Below are 12,500 nucleotides of genomic sequence, written 5' to 3'. Positions count from 1 at the left end.
CGGCCCACTCACTCGATCGCCATGTCTGTTTGCCACAGTTTTCCCGGTGGTGCCGCACCCGGGCTCGCCCCGGCTGACGCGGTTTCGTGCCGCCCCGGCAGACGCGGTTTTCGCGCCGCCCCGGCTGACGCGGTTTCGTGCCGCCCCGGCAGACGCGGTTTTTTGCCGCCCCGGCAGACGCGTTTTTTTTTTTCTTTCGCCCCGGCTGACGCAGTTTTCGCGCCGCCCCGGCAGACGCGGTTTTCGCGCCGCCCCGGCAGACGCGGTTTTTTGCGCCGCCCCGGCTGACGCAGTTCGGACTTGGCACTTTTTGGCTGAGCCTGGCTGGCGGCCCACTCACTCGATCGCCATGTCTGTTTGCCACAGTTTTCCCGGTGGTGCCGCACCCGGGCTCGCCCCGGCTGACGCAGTTTTCGCGCCGCCCCGGCTGACGCGGTTTCGTGCCGCCCCGGCAGACGCGGTTTTTTGCGCCGCCCCGGCTGACGCGGTTTTTTGCCGCCCCGGCTGACGCAGTTCGGACTTGGCACTTTTCGGCTGTGCCTGGCTGGCGGCCCACTCACTCGATCGCCATGTCTGTTTGCCACAGTTTTCCCGGTGGTGCCGCACCCGGGCTCGCCCCGGCAGACGCGTTTTTTTTTTTTCTTTCGCCCCGGCTGACGCAGTTTTCGCGCCGCCCCGGCTGACGCGGTTTCGTGCCGCCCCGGCAGACGCGGTTTTTTGCGCCGCCCCGGCTGACGCGGTTTTTGCCGCCCCGGCTGACGCAGTTCGGACTTAGCACTTTTTGGCTGAGCCTGGCTGGTGGCCCACTCACTCGATCGCCATGTCTGTTAGCCACAGTTTTCCCGGTGGTGCCGCACCCGGGCTCGCCCCGGCTGACGCAGTTTTCGCGCCGCCCCGGCTGACGCGGTTTCGTGCCGCCCCGGCAGACGCGGTTTTCGCGCCGCCCCGGCTGACGCGGTTTTTGCCGCCCCGGCTGACGCAGTTCGGACTTAGCACTTTTCGGCTGTGCCTGGCTGGCGGCCCACTCACTCGATCGCCATGTCTGTTTGCCACAGTTTTCCCGGTGGTGCCGCACCCGGGCTCGCCCCGGCTGACGCAGTTTTCGCGCCGCCCCGGCTGACGCGGTTTCGTGCCGCCCCGGCAGACGCGGTTTTCGCGCCGCCCCGGCTGACGCGGTTTCGTGCCGCCCCGGCAGACGCGGTTTTTTGCCGCCCCAGCTGACGCAGTTCGGACTTAGCACTTTTTGGCTGAGCCTTGCTGGCGGCCCACTCACTCGATCGCCATGTCTGTTTGCCACAGTTTTCCCGGTGGTGCCGCACCCGGGCTCGCCCCGGCAGACGCGTTTTTTTTTTTCTTTCGCCCCGGCTGACGCAGTTTTCGCGCCGCCCCGGCAGACGCGGTTTTCGCGCCGCCCCGGCAGACGCGGTTTTTTGCGCCGCCCCGGCTGACGCGGTTTTTTGCCGCCCCGGCTGACGCAGTTCGGACTTGGCACTTTTTGGCTGAGCCTGGCTGGCGGCCCACTCACTCGATCGCCATGTCTGTTTGCCACAGTTTTCCCGGTGGTGCCGCACCCGGGCTCGCCCCGGCTGACGCAGTTTTCGCGCCGCCCCGGCAGACGCGGTTTCGTGCCGCCCCGGCAGACGCGGTTTTTTGCGCCGCCCCGGCTGACGCGGTTTTTTGCCGCCCCGGCTGACACGGTTCGGACTTTGCACTTTTCGGCTGTGCCTGGCTGGCGGCCCACTCACTCGATCGCCATGTCTGTTTGCCACAGTTTTCCCGGTGGTGCCGCACCCGGGCTCGCCCCGGCAGACGCGTTTTTTTTTTTTTTTTCTTTCGCCCCGGCTGACGCAGTTTTCGCGCCGCCCCGGCTGACGCGGTTTCGTGCCGCCCCGGCAGACGCGGTTTTTTGCGCCGCCCCGGCTGACGTGGTTTTTGCCGCCCCGGCTGACGCAGTTCGGACTTTGCACTTTTTGGCTGAGCCTGGCTGGCGGCCCACTCACTCGATCGCCATGTCTGTTTGCCACAGTTTTCCCGGTGGTGCCGCACCCGGGCTCGCCCCGGCAGACGCGTTTTTTTTTTTTCCTTCGCCCCGGCAGACGTGGTTCCCCCCCCCCCCCTCCGTCTTTCTTTTTGTTTTTTTTTTTCGCCGCGGCTGAAGTGGATTTTTCGGTGCCTCGACGCCCCGGTAGTCGCGGTTTTTCCGTTTCCGCACGGCCCCGGCTGACGCTGCTCGGTCACAGTCGCCTTTTGTGGTGATTGCAGACTTCTTGAGCGCGGGTGTTTTTTTTTTTTGTTGTTGTTGTTGTTTTATTACGCATTCGCTCCAGCAGACGCTGTTTAGACTTTTTGTTTCCTCTTTTATCCTGCGACGAGGTGACGAGGTTTATTCGGTGCCCCGCCGCCCCGGCTGAAGTGATTTTTCCTGTCCCGTGCCGCCCCGGCTGACGCGGTTGGGACTTCGCGTTTGTTCGGCCGCCACGGGTTTTGGCGCACTCGCTCGGTTGCTTGTTGTTGCCACTTGTTGCGAACCCAGGTTTCTTGAGCGAGCGCGGGCGTTTTTTCTTCCTTTCTTTCTTTGTTCTATGTGTTAGCGAATCGGCCTTTAATATCACACGAGGACTCACAACCAACAATTTTCAGTTTGAAGTGTAAAAAATCTGCAGGTGTTGACGTAACTGACTTGCCCCGTACCCTTGAGTACATCCATGAAGTTCTCGTAGTACTACTAAATCGCATTATTCCAAGTGGAGAAATTCCCATAAACTTGCAAACCTCTACACGAAAATCGGTGCGCGTGATAAAGTTGAAAATTATCGTCCGATATCAAATGTGCCTTCTATAACACAAATTCTAGGAAAAAAAAAAAAAAAAACACTTGTTCGCCGTTTTCTGCGCCGTGACTGGCAGCACTCCGGCGAAGCGAAACGGGGTCGATTCGAGCACGATATCGGCGTCTTTCGACGTGCTCGCCGGCGACCGTCGCACGAGTACGTCGCACGAGCGCGTCTGCCGGGGCGCCGTTTGCGAAGCCGACGCAAAAGTGGGAACCGCCGCTCGGATGATCGCCGCTTTCGGCAGAGTGAGTGTTGGCACTCCGGGGAAGCGAAACAGCGTGAATGCGCCCACGAAATCGGCGTATTTTGAAGTGCCCGCCGGCGACCGTCGCACGAGTACGGTAAACCGCGTCAGCCGGGGCGTAGTTCGGGACGCCGACGAAAAAGTGGGAAGCGCAACTCGGATCTTCGCCGTTTTTGCAGGAGTGAGTGGCGGCCCTCCTGCGAGACCAAGAAGCATCGATTCGTGCACGAATTCGGCGCCTTTCGACGTGATCGCCGGCGACCGTCGCTCGAGTAGGGCAAACCGCGTCTGCCGGGGCGGGCTTCGGGACGCCGATGCGAAAGTGGGAAACGCTGCTCGGATGTTCGCCGTTTTTGGCCGAGTGAGTGCTGGCACACGGGCGAAGCCAAACGGGGCCGATTACGGCACGATATCGGCGTCTTTCGACGTGCCCGCCGGCGACCGTCGCACGAGTACGGTAAACCGCGTCAGCCCGGGCGGAGTTCGGGACGCCGATGCGAAAGTGGAGAACGCCGCTCGGATCTTCGCCGTTTTTGGAGGAGTGAGTGGCGGCACTCCGGAGAAGCCAGGGAGCGCCAATTAGCGCACGATATCGGCGTCTTTCGACGCGCTCGCCGGCGACCGTCGCACGAGTAGGGCAAACCGCGTCTGCCGGGGCGGGGTTTACGACGCCGACGCAAAAGTGGGAACCGCCGCTCGGATGTTGGCCGTTTTTGGCAGAGTGAGTGCTGGCACTCCGGCGACGCGAAAGAGCGCGAATGCGCCCACGAAAGTGGCGTATTTGGACGTGCGTGACGGCGACCGCTGCAGGAGTACGAAAAACCACGTCAGCCGGGGCGAGCGACACACGGCGGTCTGGGTGCTTATCGCTGCTATTATAGGGGCACCCCGGCAGACGCAGAAAAAAAAAAAAAAATTTTCGACCTTCTTTTTTGCTGGTCGAGCTCGGGTAACCCAGGTCGCAATGGGAGCCGCGCACGAAAGCGGCGTCGCGAGACGCGTTCGCGGTCGCTAGTCGCACGAGCTCGGCAACCGCGTCAGCCGGCGCGGAGTTCGGGATGCCGACGGCTAAGTGGGTACCGCTGCTCGGATGTTCGCCGTTTTTGGCCGAGTGAGTGCTGGCACTCCGGTGAAGCCAAGGAGCGCCAATTCGTGCACGATATCGGCGTCTTTCGACGTGCCCGCCGGCCACCGCCGCACGAGTACGGCAAACCGCGTCTGCCGGGGCGGGGTTCGCGACGCGTACGCAATAGTGGGAACCGTCGCTCGGATGTTCGTCGTCTTTGGCCGAGCGAGTGCTGGCACTCCGGCGAAGCGAAACGGGGCCGATTCGGGCACGATATCGGCGTATTTCGACGTGCTCGCCGGCGACCGTCGCACGAGTACGGCAAAGCGCGTCTGCCGGGGCGAGGTTTGCGACGCCGACGAAAAAGTGGGAAGCGCCGCTCGGATCTTCGCCGTTTTTGCAGGATGTGAGTGGCGGCCCTCCTGCGAGACCAAGAAGCATCGACTCGCGCACGATATCGGTGTCTTTCGACGTGCCCGCCGGCCACCGCCGCACGAGTACGGCAAACCGCGTATGCCGGGGCGGGGTTGGCGACGCCGACGCAAAAGTGGGAACCGCCACTAGGATGTTCGCCGTTTTTGGCAGAGTGAGTGCTGGCACTCCGGCGAAGCGAAAGAGCGCGAATGCGCCCACGAAAGTGGCGTGTTTGGACGTGCTTGACGACGACCACCGCAGGAAAACGAAAAACCACGTCAGCCGGGGCGAGCGACCCATGGCGGTCTGGGTGCTTATCGCTGCTATTATAGGGGCACCCCGGCAGACGCAAAAAAAAAAAAAAAATTTTTTTCGACATTCTTTTTTGCTCGTCGACCTCGGGTGACCCAGGTCGCAGTGGGAGCCGCGCACGAAAGCGGCGTCGCGAGACGGCTTCGCGGTCGCTAGTCGCACGAGCTCGGCAACCGCGTCTGCCGGGGCGGAGTTCGGGACGCCGACGGCTAAGTGGGAACCGCCGCTCGGATGTTCGCCGTTTGTGGCCGAGTGAGTGCTGGCACTCCGGCGAAGCCAAACGGGGCCGATTCCGGCACGATATCGGCGTCTTTCTACGTGCTCGCCGGCGACCGTCGCACGAGTACGGCAAAGTGCGTCTGCCGGGGCGGGGTTTGCGACGCGTACGCAATAGTGAGAACCGTCGCTCGGATGTTCGTCGTCTTTCGCCGAGCCAGTGCTGGCAATCCGGCGAAGCCGAACGGAGCCGATTCGGGCACGATATCGGCGTCTTTCCACGTGCTCGCCGGCGACCGTCGCACGAGTACGGTAAACCGCGTCAGCCGGGGCGGAGTTCGGGACGCCGATGCGAAAGTGGGAAGCGCCGCTCGGATCTTCGCCGTTTTTGGAGGAGTCAGTGGCGGCACTCCGGTGAAGCCAAGGTGCGCCAATTCGCGCACGATATCGGCGTCTTTCGACGTGCCCGCCGGCCACCGTCGCACGAGTACGGCAAACCTCGTCTGCCGGGGCGGGGTTTGCGACGCCGACGCAAAAGTGGGAACCGCCGCTCGGATGTTCGCCGTTTTTGGCAGAGTGAGTGCTGGCACTCCGGCGAAGCGAAAGAGCGCGAATGCGCCCACGAAAGTGGCGTGTTTGGACGTGCTTGACGACGACCACCGCAGGAAAACGAAAAACCACGTCAGCCGGGGCGAGCGACCCATGGCGGTCTGGGTGCTTATCGCTGCTATTATAGGGGCACCCCGGCAGACGCAAAAAAAAAAAAAATTTTTTTCGACATTCTTTTTTGCTCGTCGACCTCGGGTGACCCAGGTCGCAGTGGGAGCCGCGCACGAAAGCGGCGTCGCGAGACGGCTTCGCGGTCGCTAGTCGCACGAGCTCGGCAACCGCGTCTGCCGGGGCGGAGTTCGGGACGCCGACGGCTAAGTGGGAACCGCCGCTCGGATGTTCGCCGTTTGTGGCCGAGTGAGTGCTGGCACTCCGGCGAAGCCAAACGGGGCCGATTCCGGCACGATATCGGCGTCTTTCTACGTGCTCGCCGGCGACCGTCGCACGAGTACGGCAAAGTGCGTCTGCCGGGGCGGGGTTTGCGACGCGTACGCAATAGTGAGAACCGTCGCTCGGATGTTCGTCGTCTTTCGCCGAGCCAGTGCTGGCACTCCGGCGAAGCCGAACGGAGCCGATTCGGGCACGATATCGGCGTCTTTCCACGTGCTCGCCGGCGACCGTCGCACGAGTACGGTAAACCGCGTCAGCCGGGGCGGAGTTCGGGACGCCGATGCGAAAGTGGGAAGCGCCGCTCGGATCTTCGCCGTTTTTGGAGGAGTCAGTGGCGGCACTCCGGTGAAGCCAAGGTGCGCCAATTCGCGCACGATATCGGCGTCTTTCGACGTGCCCGCCGGCCACCGTCGCACGAGTACGGCAAACCTCGTCTGCCGGGGCGGGGTTTGCGACGCCGACGCAAAAGTGGGAACCGCCGCTCGGATGTTCGCCGTTTTTGGCAGAGTGAGTGCTGGCACTCCGGCGAAGCGAAAGAGCGTGAATGCGCCCACGAAAGTAGCGTATTTGGACGTGCTTGACGGCGACCGCCGCAGGAGTACGAAAAACCACGTCAGCCGGGGCGAGCGACCCACGGCGGTCTGGGTGCTTATCGCTGCTATTATAGGGGCACCCCGGCAGACGCAGAAAGAAAAAAAAAAATGGGGACATGGCGTGCGTCACCGTGCGGCTTCGCAGCGTTGCCGAAGTCGCCGAGCCCTTCGACTGAGCCGAACGGCGGACAGGGAACGTTGGTCGGCCGTTCTAACCTGTCGGTGCCACGCCGAGACGTCGTTAAGGAAAACCGCGTCGTGGGCCTCTACGACGCCGTCGAGTCGTTGTACGTTTGGTGTCCAGCGTGTCGGCGGCGAGTAGCGGACACGTCGTTCACGACTTCGGTCTTTCGCAGTCGACGCGAACTTGCGGAGAGTCGTGGTGCCTCACGTTTTCGGCAGAAACCGCGGCGGAATTTTCCCGTGCGTGCGCGCACGACCTCGGTGCTGTGCCGTCAGCGTAGTGTTGCACAAACTCGTGGCCTACCCAAGGTGCGGTACGTTTGCGGCCGTATCCTCGGTGGGAATTTCGTGAGTAGGGTCGCAAATTCTACGACCTCGGCGGGTTTGAGAGCGACGTAGACTTGTGGCACGCTCAACATGCCACACGTTTCGGGGCACACCCGCGGTGAAATTTTCTCGAGTACGCTCGTATTAGGGCCCAAGGAGGTCTGGGTACTTATCGCTGCTATTATGTGGGGGTTCTCGTGAGCGGCGTACGCGAAAGCGACCGGGTGTCTGATATGCGGCGGGCTTCGGCCTCGTCAAGCGTGTCCTCGGGTCTGCTCCAGGGGAATCCACGGCAGTCGTCTGCAGCCTCATCCGCTTGATGCGTTAGGGGCTGGTTGTCGGACGGTGCCGTTTTACCACGATATCGAGGTGTGTTCCGTGTCGTCCTCGGGCGATTCAGATGCGAAAGCGCCGAAGACGCGGGCGTGACCCGTCGTCTGGCGGCTTTGCAGTCTCGGCTCCGTTGCTAGTTCCGGCCGGTCCACCGACAGTGCAGCGGGCTTGGGCAACCCGCACGGCGCGACCGAGTCGATGCAACGAAAAAGAGCGAGCATGAACGTGCTTCTTGCCGCACGGCTCCCACTCGTCTTTCGGGAAGGTTGTGCCGTAGCGAGCTCGAACGCCGTCATCTCGGAGTGCAAAATAAGCGTGTTGGGGCGCCTGAAGGTGGCCTCCGCCGCACACAGACTGCGTCCGGCCCGCCGAGGGCGAGGACGGACGCGCAGTCGAACGATTACCTGGTTGATCCTGCCAGTAATCATATGCTTGTCTCAAAGATTAAGCCATGCATGTCTAAGTACATGCCGAAATAAGGCGAAACCGCGAATGGCTCATTAAATCAGTTATGGTTCCTTAGATCGTTTCTTCCTACTTGGATAACTGTGGCAATTCTAGAGCTAATACATGCAGTGAGCCTGGAGCCCTTTGGGTAACGGGTGCTTTTATTAGACCAAGATCGATCGGGTTTCGGCCCGTATTGTGTGGTGACTCTGGATAACTTTGTGCTGATCGCATGGCCACGAGCCGGCGACGTTTCTTTCAAGTGTCTGCCTTATCAACTTTCGATGGTAGGTTACTTGCTTACCATGGTTGTTACGGGTAACGGAGAATCAGGGTTCGATTCCGGAGAGGGAGCCTGAGAAACGGCTACCACATCCAAGGAAGGCAGCAGGCGCGCAAATTACCCACTCCCGGCACGGGGAGGTAGTGACGAAAAATAACAATACGGGACTCTTTTGAGGCCCCGTAATTGAAATGAGTACACTCTAAATCCTTTAACGAGGATCAATTGGAGGGCAAGTCTGGTGCCAGCAGCCGCGGTAATTCCAGCTCCAATAGCGTATACTAAAGCTGCTGCGGTTAAAAAGCTCGTAGTTGGATCTCAGTTCCAGACGAGTAGTGCATCTACCCGATGCGACGGCTCGGACTGAACATCATGCCGGTTCTTTCTTGGTGCACTTCATTGTGTGCCTCGAGATGGCCGGTGCTTTTACTTTGAAAAAATTAGAGTGCTCAACGCAGGCGAGTCGCCTGAATAAACTTGCATGGAATAATAGAACAAGACCTCGTTTCTGTTCTGTTGGTTTTTGGAATACGAGGTAATGATTAAGAGGGACGGACGGGGGCATTCGTATTGCGGCGCTAGAGGTGAAATTCTTGGACCGTCGCAAGACGAACTACTGCGAAAGCATTTGCCAAGAATGTTTTCATTGATCAAGAACGAAAGTCAGAGGTTCGAAGGCGATCAGATACCGCCCTAGTTCTGACCATAAACGATGCCAACCAGCGATCCGCCTGAGTTACTCAAATGACTCGGCGGGCAGCTTCCGGGAAACCAAAGTATTTGGGTTCCGGGGGAAGTATGGTTGCAAAGCTGAAACTTAAAGGAATTGACGGAAGGGCACCACCAGGAGTGGAGCCTGCGGCTTAATTTGACTCAACACGGGAAAACTTACCCGGCCCGGACACTGGGAGGATTGACAGATTGAGAGCTCTTTCTTGATTCGGTGGATGGTGGTGCATGGCCGTTCTTAGTTGGTGGAGCGATTTGTCTGGTTAATTCCGATAACGAACGAGACTCTAGCCTATTAAATAGGTGCGGGGTTCCCAGCACCTTACAACCTTCTTAGAGGGACAAGCGGCTCCTAGCCGCACGAAACAGAGCAATAACAGGTCTGTGATGCCCTTAGATGTCCGGGGCCGCACGCGCGCTACACTGAAGGAAGCAGCGTGTCTTTATCCCTGTCTGAAAAGACTGGGTAACCCGTGGAACTTCTTTCGTGATTGGGATAGGGGCTTGCAATTGTTCCCCTTGAACGAGGAATTCCCAGTAAGCGCGAGTCATAAGCTCGCGTTGATTACGTCCCTGCCCTTTGTACACACCGCCCGTCGCTACTACCGATTGAATGATTTAGTGAGGTCTTCGGACCGATGTCCGGCGCGGCCTTTCGGTTGCGCCGGTCTGTTGGAAAGATGACCAAACTTGATCATTTAGAGGAAGTAAAAGTCGTAACAAGGTTTCCGTAGGTGAACCTGCGGAAGGATCATTAACGGATTGTGAAGGGTGAGCGCCTCAGCTGCGTCTGCGCCCGACACTTTCTGCCGCTGACCCCGTTTGGACGCGGGGTCGGCTTTTCCCCACGGGGCTGCCTGAATGTGGAGCGGCACCCCGTGACAAATTGTTGCGCCCAGCGGACGCCAACACCGCGACCTTGGACGGTCGGCCAGGTGGCGGACGCGGGTACAAACGGCGCAACGCACTCATAGGTCGGCTTTCGACCCGCCACTGCACCGTGGCTCGAAGCGCTCGAAATGCGCGACCCGACCGCTGCGGGACCGCCTAGTACTGTAAACAGGAGCGGCGGAGCGCGAACGGCGAGTCGTGGTTACGTCGGTAGAAGGCGAGGCTGCGCGTTCCCGAAACGCCAGCCGAGTGCCCTCCCGACCGTTCGAGCGTGCAAGAACGAGACCCGACAATCGCGCGGCGACTGCCAAGTACGAGAGGAACGGCACAAGCGTCGGCGGTCGGTCAAGGAACTGGCGATGTGACGGGTCCGCTGTGCACCAGTGCATACCGTCCCGCCGTCCGCGGCAAGCGCCTCCGCGTCCTCGGGTGACGGAGGCTGCCGGTCGGTTCTTGCAGGCGAGGGATCTCGCTGGCACCGGTTCGCGTTGACGCGCGGCCGGTCATGGCACGGCGATGCGACGGCCGAGGTGCGCAGTACTCGATGGAGGAACCGCACGCTCCGATGACCGTCCCGCCCTCCGCGGCGTATGCGTACCGACCGTAATGGTTGCAGCAGCGCCGGCCGGCTTTTGAATTCGCCACACGAAACACGGTGCGAGATCGCGGTTAGGGGAGCGTCGACGTTGCCAGGCGTTTTGCTTGCTGCCGAGGGAAAGGCGGCACGGCCACGTCGCGCTCGTCGCGATTAGCGGGTCTGCGCGCTTTGGGAAGGTGCCGCAACGACTTGCCGAAAGAGGAAGCACGGAAGAACGAGGGACTTGGACGTCCCGACAATTGAACGCACTTGCGGCCAGGCCCTTGCTGGCTTCGTTCTTCCGCCTCGAGTAGGCTCGTACGCGGCTCCGGCGCCGAAAGTGGTCCTTGGCACCGACTTCGGTGGACGTGGGAAGTGCCGCGCAAGTACGGCGCGCCTGGCTCCACCTGTTGGCTAAAGTAGGCAGCCGGATCGGCATTTTGGTGTGCGGTGGCAAACCGTGGATGCGAAAAAAGCTTGTGCGATTTCGTGGAACAAAAAGCGGGGGTCCCCCTTTTTATGCGGAGGAGACCGACCCGCCCGCCGTGGTGAACCGCGACGCCACGGTAAAAACGGGAGAGGCTTGTCGATGGGACCGTGCATCCCGCGCTCCACGGAGGCCGGGAGGCGGCCGCCCGAGGAAATGTGTAGCCGTCGAGGCCCGCATCTGCGTGCACTCTTATCCAAATGGGTGTACCGCAGGCATTTTCTGGTTAGGCGGGCCAATGAGAGCGAGCACACAACGATACCTACGGGTCCGGCTTGGAGAACCGGCTTCGACGCCTCCCGAGTATTTATAGAGGGGTGGACCACGAAAGCACTCGCAAGTAGCGGAAGCGAAACGCCGTCCGAAACACACCGTTTGCTCGATTTGCGGCAGCCGAAAAAGGCGCGGCAGAGTTTTGGAGTCCAAGCGTGCGCTGAAAAGCGCCCTTCTTGGCCACTGTTTGGCCGAGTGCCAGAAACGTTTGGTTTTGACTGTACGGAATTGAACAAACACTTTTTCACGACTCTAAGCGGTGGATCACTCGGTTCTCGGGTCGATGAAGAACGCAGCCAGCTGCGAGACTTGGTGTGAATTGCAGGACACACTGAGCACTGATTCTTTGAACGCACATTGCGGCCTTGGGTCTTCCCTTGGCTTCGTCTGTCTGAGGGTCGGATCACATATCAAGAGAGCCTTCGGCGCACAAGGGAACGTGAGCCGTCGACTCGTTTTGACCGCGTCGGCAACACGGACAGCACGCTGAACACCTCACAGCGAGCGCCAACAGCGGCCACTCAAGGGCGAGACGGTGGCGACCGTCGTGCCAGAGCCCAACCGAAACGGGGGCGACCGACTGCATTGAGGATGTGGCACCTCGTTGAGACCGCCGCAGGACTTCGAGTCGGAAGGAAGCCTGCAGGGAAAGTGCGGTCGAGGTTGCGTACTCCTCTCTGCGACCGGGCGCGCAAGAGCTGCGAGAGCCACGGACGCGCAACTTTAACGCACGGTAAACACGAGGAGCGAAAGCCGGCCAGCAAAGCTTCTCCAGCCGTGCGCAAAGTGCGCGAGATCGCAGCCTTGCGTTGCGCTTGTTGCCCTCGAAGTAAGCAGGGTGTCCCGTAGACCGGGCGCTCGAACACGCTGCGGGGCCGTGCCTCCTCCAGGCTTTGCCGCGCGAACAGGGAACGTTCGCGCGCAAAGCGCAGGGAGGTGAGGAGGCTGCGCCCGACGTTTGCGGTTCGCTGCGTACGCGGTTGATGCGGAGAGCACGGCGCGACGACTTGCCGCGAAGCGGAAAAAGTCTCCCGCACGAGTTGGCGAAACGTTGGCGAAGCTTAAGGCGTTCTCGTCGTAGTCCGCCGTCGGTCTAAGTGCTTCGCAGTTCCCGTCCCGTTCAAAAAACTGGGCCACTCCAGTTGGGGCGGGGGCGACGCTACACGAGACGATGCCTCTCGCCAGGCTGCGTGGCTGCCCTTGCGGCGGCGGCGACTGGCCTCGGCGGTGTTTGGGCTTTCGACACGGTCGTTTATCACGCAACTGCTCGGACGACGCACGCGCGCAGCGGA

General features: G+C 60.9%; 2 non-coding genes across 2 annotated transcripts; both read left to right on the top strand.

The window, feature by feature from the left end:
- Positions 1-7,922: 7,922 nt before the first annotated feature.
- On the top strand, positions 7,923-9,737 carry LOC142790573 (small subunit ribosomal RNA). The gene has a single exon (XR_012889618.1). It is a non-coding gene; the product is annotated as a small subunit ribosomal RNA (ribosomal RNA).
- A 1,719-nt stretch (positions 9,738-11,456) lies between these two features.
- On the top strand, positions 11,457-11,609 carry LOC142790476 (5.8S ribosomal RNA). The gene has a single exon (XR_012889534.1). It is a non-coding gene; the product is annotated as a 5.8S ribosomal RNA (ribosomal RNA).
- The last annotated feature ends 891 nt before the right edge of the window (positions 11,610-12,500 follow it).

Source organism: Rhipicephalus microplus, unplaced genomic scaffold (assembly GCF_043290135.1).
Source record: "Rhipicephalus microplus isolate Deutch F79 unplaced genomic scaffold, USDA_Rmic scaffold_115, whole genome shotgun sequence".
Lineage (NCBI taxonomy): Eukaryota > Metazoa > Arthropoda > Arachnida > Ixodida > Ixodidae > Rhipicephalus > Rhipicephalus microplus.
Note: the sequence above shows the minus strand (reverse complement) of the source record. Positions and strands in the feature narration are given on the sequence as shown.